Genomic DNA, 7,433 nt, shown 5'->3' with positions numbered 1-7,433 from the left:
TTTGGAGTCAAAAATTTTTAAAAATCGAATGTGAAAAATTGGTTTTATATATAATTGGGGGAAGGGGAATAAAATATTATTTTTAAAAACATACTTTTTTTCTCCAACAATTTCTCTGGCTGGGATGCAGTGGGCAGCGACAGGCAATGAGCACGATGGCGGCAGTGGCGACGGCGGAGGCGGGAGCAGAGGCTGTGTTGGGGACCGTGGAGACGGGGAGGTGGGATGTAGCCACCGTAGTGGGGGGAGAGGGGACCGAAGCCACGACCAGGGTGCCCCTGGGTGGGCTGTGCTGGTGCCAGAGCCATACACATGAGATATGGAGGAGGAGGGCAAGAAAGGGAAGAAGCCTGGAATTGTGTAACCATTTAAGCTAGTTTTCCTTAAAGGAGAAAAGGGTCAGGATAAGAAGGTCCACAAAAAGGTCACAGAAAGATGCCCTCTTCATACTGTGGTGCTGTCTCTACCTGATTGAGTTGAACCAGATATGCTGTTGAATGACTATATTGAAAAGAAAGTGAAGTATTTGGGCCAATTAACATCAATCCCAGAATATCTGAATCCCTCCAGTGGGACTGAAATTCTGCATTTCATAGATAATGCAAAGAGGGCTCATCAGCTCCCTGGGCACTTGACCCAGGAACATGATGCTGTGATCAGTCTTTCTGCCTACAACATAAAGCTGGTGTGGAGAGATGAAGAACACATCATACTCAGGGTTCCCATCCATGACACTGCAGCAGTTTCCTACATCCAGGATGACTCATCACACCTAGTGGTGCTGAAAACAGCTCAGGACCTTGGAATCTCCCCCAGCCAGAGCCTTTGTGCAGAAGGCTCCAAAACCCTCACCTCGGGCTCCCTGTCTGAAAGCGGAGTGGTACCCGTTGAAGCATGCTGTTTGGTAATGCTGGCTACAGAGAACAAAGTGACTGCAGAAAAACTCTGCTCTCTGCTCAGCCAAGTCTTCCAGATTGTTTACACAGAGTCCACCATAGACTTCTTAGACCGAGCAATGTTCGATAGGGCCTCTACTCTCACATGCCAACTGTCCCTGCACAGCGAAGACTCTTTTGTGAAAGTGGATATGAAGAAGCCTATGAAAGTGAAGCAAGCCCTGTCTTGTTTTTGAAGTTGCCAGATACAAGTGGCCCCTCATCCTCTTCCTTCACACAGCCGTCTCCTCACATCAAAGCAGTCAGTGAGAGTGAGTTGAGCACCACAGCCTCTGAACTCCTGCAGGATTACACGGTGACGCTGAGAACCAAGCTGTCATCCCAGGAGATCCAGCAGTTTGCCATGCTGCTGCAAGAGTACCGAAATGGGGCCTCCATTCATGAATTTTGCATCAATCTGCGACAACTTTATGGAGACAGCAGGAAGTTTCTATTGTTAAGTCTACGGCCTTTCATCCCAGAAAAAGACAACCAACATTTTGAGAATTTTCTGGAGACAATTGAAGTAAAGCATGGCTGAAGCATCATCACTGACAGTTTTGGAAGGTACCTACAGACAATAAGCACCACGTCCAATTCAGTCACCAATGGGAATAGGGCCACAGGTAGATCAGATGATCAGTCTGCACCATCAGAAGAGGATGAATGGGACCGTATGATCTCTGATATCAGCAATGACATTGAGGCACTTGGCTGCAGCATGGACCAGGACTCTTCATGAGGAAAAAGCCTGAAGGAGGGAGGAGGAACATCTCTCAGGCCTGAAAGGGGCCTTCATCTCCTCCTGGTTCACTCTCTCCTGTAGCTGTCATCACAGTCCTTCCTCAGAAAAGGTTCTAGGGGACCATCTATAATGCTAAACACCTTGTTTTCTTCCTTAGTGGTGGGAAGCAGGATGGTGTATTAGAGAGCCTGAGTGAGCTAGGACCCTTCTACTGTGAAGAAATGAATGTGTTATAAGAGGAGGAGTGGTATTGGCTGCCAGAAATATAAAAGAGTTTTGCACTTGTCCAAATTGTCCATGTTCCTTGTTCCTATCCTCTGCCTAGAGGTTTCTGGGTAGGAGTGTGTCAACTAGGGTATGGCAGAAGGATGGGGAGGGGAGCCAACTTGGTGAATAAGGTTCACTTCAGTTCCCCTGGACAGTTTACAGTTTTGCACATGATGTTCCTGTTGTAACTCTCAGACACCTTTTTTGAAAAAGGAAGTTTATCACAATGTGAATAATTTAAATCTCTTGTTGTCAGGCACATTTCTAGTCTACATGGAGAGATTGTGTGTGCTGAGAGAAGTGGTAGGCATTTTCCATTTCAAATGCTTGTCCAGGGATGATGGAGAAGTCAATTGGGCTATCTGGAGTATGGCACTGGGGAGTTTTCACTGACTTCTGCCCCCATCAGTCCATAGTCCTAATAAGATCTTGTGGGCCAAAGAGGGGAGAGTACTGTTACTTCTGTTCACTGAGACTGTCCTCATCTCATTTAGATGTGCCTAGGAGAAACCCATTCCTGGAGAATAGGGCCTTGGCTGGGTATTGCAAGACAGAGTTGGGGCAGGAGTGGGCTAGTTTGACTTTGTTGGAGAGTCTTTGTTGCCTTCTCCAGCACTTCCCTGGACACCCTGCTGCTTTCTGAAGTAGGCAGGGAGGGAGGGGAAGGGGGATCTCCTCTAAACCCAAAGGAAGTTGTGAATTTCAGTGCCCGGAGCTCCTCATGTTTGGATTGCTCTGATTATTCCTTCTTAGAACTGAGAGTGAGATAGTGGCAGTCCCATAGGATCAGGCGGTCAGGATTCTCTGAGGGACAAGTTATAGTAATAAATGGAAGACCAAACCACATTCAGTTAACTGGGAGGCTTACCTTTGCATGAGGTATATAATATAATGTACATGTAGTGTAAATATGCTCTTATAAATACATTTACTTTTTTAATCCATATGCCATCCCGATCCTGGCTTGGGAAGCTAGCTTTCCCAGAATGGTGCGACTTGCTGTCCTCTTGGTGTAATAGCCTATTCCTTAATTTATACTAGGGTTATATTTTTTACTCCTTTTTAGATAAAACTTCCCTAGATTTTGCTAAGGGACAGTCACAGCTTTCTTTTCATTCTGAGATAAAACTGTTAGTGTGTAGGAATCCTCTCTGATGCTTTTCCAGATAGGTTGTCTAGAGTCGCATTCTCTGTCTCTCTTGCTTTCTTCCATGTATTTCCTTACCATAACCTTGACACATTCCTTTCTTCATCTGTCTCATTCTCCTGTTTTTGTTCTCATTTAGGCTTGCTCTTGCCCCAGCCTTCCCCTATTTCTACCTCCCCTTCCCCCTTTTTCACATATGCGGCTGTTCCCATGTGTTACTGAGCATGGGGTGGGAGGTGGGGGGTTGCACATTACACTGACTTAGCCAGCCATCTGTGACCTTTGTGTATATAAGTTAGCTATGAAGGAGGGTCACAGTTTCTACCACTGTGCTTCACTTCTGTGTCTGCATAGATGGGAAATTTGTCTTTCTGAACCTAGCAAAGGCTTACATCCATTTCCCAGTCCAAACCTTTACCTTTGGGATTAGCATGCTTGGACACAGGATCATAAATTTAGAGCTGGAAGGGACTTTAAAGATCCCCTAATCCAGTCTTCTCATTTGTAGAATGAGGCACTTGAGGACCAGAGAAGTTAAATGATTTATCCAAAGTTACCTAGTCAGCAAGTAGCTAGAGATTTAATTCAGGTCCAGAATAGCAGACTCCAGATCTAGCATTATTTCTACTTCATCACACCGCCTCCCTGCATGCACCTCGGATCCCTGGTTCTCAAGCACACCAAAAGAACACTTGCCCAAGGTGAGGTTCATTCCTCTTCAGGGAAGGGAGAGGGGGTTGTGAAGGTCATCATGCCAGGGACTCAGTGTCAGAAGCCAAGCCACGGTAGGGCTGTAGGCAGTGTGGATGTATTTAATTTCTGCTCCTTCCTCTTCCTTCTGTTTGAAAGCCAGGGCAGGATTAATGAGAACTCTATCATGGATATGTGCTAACTCATTTCCTCTGTTCTGTACCTCCTCTCATAGACTTTCCTTCCTTCCCTCCCGATTTTCTTTCTCTGGGTCTTCTCAATGGTCACTACAGTCTCAGCGACTTCCTGTTCAACTATGAGCTTTAGCTTTCCCCAAGATGGAACGCATTTCTACCTATCATCTCACTCCCTGTGGTATTTCTCAGGTAAATTTCACCCAGAAGGTACATAAATATGAATGCTAGACTTAACTTGAGAGCACTACTTTGGTATGGGTTGCACATTTTACCACGAGTTCATCTATGCATCCCCACCGACTTCCTATTTCTAGAGAGATGACGGACTAGTTATCAGTTTCAGTGGTACCTGTGGCACTGACCCCAGAACTCCACTTCCACAGGGAAAAGTCAAGATGGTACCCAGAGGTTTAGAAGAGAGGGATCAGGTCTGGAGGAGTGGGAGAAGTGAAAAGGAAGGAAGAGAAGGAATCAAATCCATTGAACTGTCTAATCTTTCTGGAAATGTCTTGGGCTCAGCTCTCTTTAGGCCATAGAGGAACACCCTAACTCCACCCTTACTCAGGTTCATCCTTCCCTGAGCTACAGTTTTAAAATCCCAAAGCCCTTCCTCCAGTTGGGGAAGGGAATACAGAGTAGCAGCAAACACCCCACAAAGCTTCCTCTAGACTTGTGCTCTTCAGCGATGCCAGCCTGGCTGTCCTAACAGTGCTGCTGCACTGTTTTATCTGTCTCTTTCTGTATTACACAACTCAAGGCTTTGGGGGTGGGGCAGGGGGCAGTAGCAAGTGTTCTTCACAGTGAATTGGGCATTTGATTCTATTCTCTACAATAGAGAGCTAGAAGGCACCAGTGCCGTGAGCTCCAACCCTGCTAATAGCTGGGATCCTCTAGCCAGACTAGAGCCCCTGGTTGACTGATAGCAATCAATTGTTTCTGTCACACAGAATGGTGGGCAAAGAGGCAGTCCCTTCTTCCCAGAACAACAAAGCTAATACAGCTCTTAACACAGAGGAGAACTTAACCTTAAATGACCATGGATATGCAATGCCTTCCTAGGGCACTGAAATACAAAGGGAATGGGGAGGGGGGCAGGAATGAAAGCAGAAAGGACAGTGGGGGCAGAGAATCTTGAACTTTTGGAGATTCAACTCCCCACAACGGCTTGAGGTAAAGCTGGACTATGTCTCTCCTGCTTTAAGCAAAATATGAAAAGCTAGTTTGACATAATGAATAAATTAGAGCATGACTGTTTACTTTAGAGAGGATTCCCCTACTAGAAAGCTTCCCTCTTACATTTAAGGTAGGATATCATTCACAGGAGTTGGATTAACACATGAAGTTTATAGCACCTAACATAGTGCTGGTCACAGGGTGGATGCCTGAAAAATACTTGTGGGTTAATTGATTACTTGGAGTGATCCATTCATTGATGGTATAAAGGAGAGCACCTGTGTCCCTGGTGGATCCTCACCAAATCCCCAGAACTTTGGCCATCAGAATTGTTAGTGCCTTTAATGTCACTGCACTGGAATTAGTGTACACTCAGCTGACAAAGTTCAGGCCGGGACATGTTGGAGATGATTTTCCAGAATAGACTTCAGGGACTTGCCTGTTAGACCTGTAGCCATTTTCATATGTGCCGAGTGATGTGACTCAAGAGCTGCAGTATTTTTGTATCATTGGCTGTGGATTGTTGGATCACTGAAAACAAAGTTCCCTGGGTACTGGGCTATTTCAATAATTGTCTTTCTCTCTCCCCACTGCCATGTCCTTCCCTGGCCCAGCCTTGTCCAAGACTTGGTCAGTTTTTGAAACTGAAATTTGTTCCCAGTTCTGTGCTTGGGGAGTGAAGGGGATGGGTGTTAGTGTTAGGGGTGGGGATTGGATGGGAGAGATGCCTTTATTTTTTATATGGTCTCTAGATTTATATACAAAGGTAATTTGCTCTATGGGATTCTGGGAACGGGGACAAATCAGGGCCCTAGAGTTTGAAAGCTCTTTGGTCTCCCCAGTTGGACTTCATGAGAATGGGGCTGAGAGGACTTTGGCCCCTGACACAGCCACCTGAGCCATTAAAAGTGTCCTCAAGTCTTTGTGTGGGATTGTGAGAGGTGGCGGGCAGCTGTATGTATGATATGATCTTCCTCACCTCATTTGCACACGGTTTTGTATGTATGCTTTCTGTATGGAGTATTTGTTAGAGGTAAATATATTCCAGCATCCAAAAAAAACCCCCACAAATTCCTTGAAGAACTAGTTGGTATATAGAATGTAGGGCCTGGTATTCAGAAGACCTGAGTTCATATCCATCCTCAGACCCATACTAGCTTTGTGACCTGGGTAAGTCACAACTTTTATCTAAGTTCCATTGATTATAAAATGTGGATAATAGTAGTATCTACCTGCTAGGGTTATTGTGAGGATCATAGAGATAATATTTGCAAATCTTTTACCACAATGCCTCGCACATAGTAGCTGCTTAATAAATGCTTATTCTTTTCCGTTTTCCTCCCCCTTTCCCTACAACACAATCCTTTATGGGAAAAGAATAGATTCAGTATTTTGTTCAATTCCTACACAACATTGTGCCCATCAAATTCACGTTCAAAGTCAGTATCATCACTGCCTTATGAGTCCTTGTTTCAGGTTTCACTAGCATGGATACCAAAAGGTTTCTCCTTGCATCTCAGCATGTTGATACTGGATTGGCTGCATTACCTAGTCTAACATACCAGGATGTCGTCACCTTTCAAAATCACATAGTCACCTTTACCTAGATTGGAAAAGAAAAACACAGAGAGCAAGGATAAATGCCCTGCTCAAGTATCACATAGCCTCAGATGGGGAAGAAAACCCAAAGGTTTCTTCCCTTACTACTTGGTCTCTTACTTGAAGCAAAGAAGTCACCAAAGAAAGGTAAGAGACAAAGACGCAGTAGCTGAAACTGATAGTGTTTCTTGAATGTGTTCAAACTCAGAGTCTCTTCCTCAAAATGTGATATCTTAAGGATACTTCCTTATGTATCATCACAGCTCTTCTGGAAGCAAACTTTCTGGCCTTACTATGTGGAGAAATGCTATTCCAGTTGCAATGATCATCAAACTTAAATTTAAAATGAAAAAGAAAACAAAGAAAATAATTTTGATTTATAACAAAAAAAAAACTAAAGAAAGGAGAAGGAAGTTCTATAGGGGACAACAATAAGCATATGTTTGAACTCCTAAGTTAAGTTTGAAATATTTTAAAAACAAGGTACACATAGTGGATATTCCTCACTTCAAAGACAGTCCTATTGTTTTGTGCTTTACACAAAGAAATAGTCACATCTGTCAATGTTTGTTAGTTTCCTAATAGCAAAAAGAAAAAATCTTATATTAACTACAAATTTATAAAATATCTGAAGCCAGACTACAAAATCGGATCAATTTACATACAATTTTTAAAAATAC

General features: G+C 44.0%; 1 pseudogene; it reads left to right on the top strand.

The window, feature by feature from the left end:
• Positions 1 to 319: 319 nt before the first annotated feature.
• LOC140516906 (cerebral cavernous malformations 2 protein pseudogene) lies at positions 320 to 1,677 on the top strand (annotated as a pseudogene).
• Positions 1,678 to 7,433: the final 5,756 nt, after the last annotated feature.

This window comes from Notamacropus eugenii, assembly GCF_028372415.1.
Source record: "Notamacropus eugenii isolate mMacEug1 chromosome 2 unlocalized genomic scaffold, mMacEug1.pri_v2 SUPER_2_unloc_1, whole genome shotgun sequence".
In the NCBI taxonomy this organism is placed as follows: Eukaryota; Metazoa; Chordata; class Mammalia; order Diprotodontia; family Macropodidae; genus Notamacropus; species Notamacropus eugenii.
This window is presented reverse-complemented; position numbering and strand designations above follow the sequence as displayed.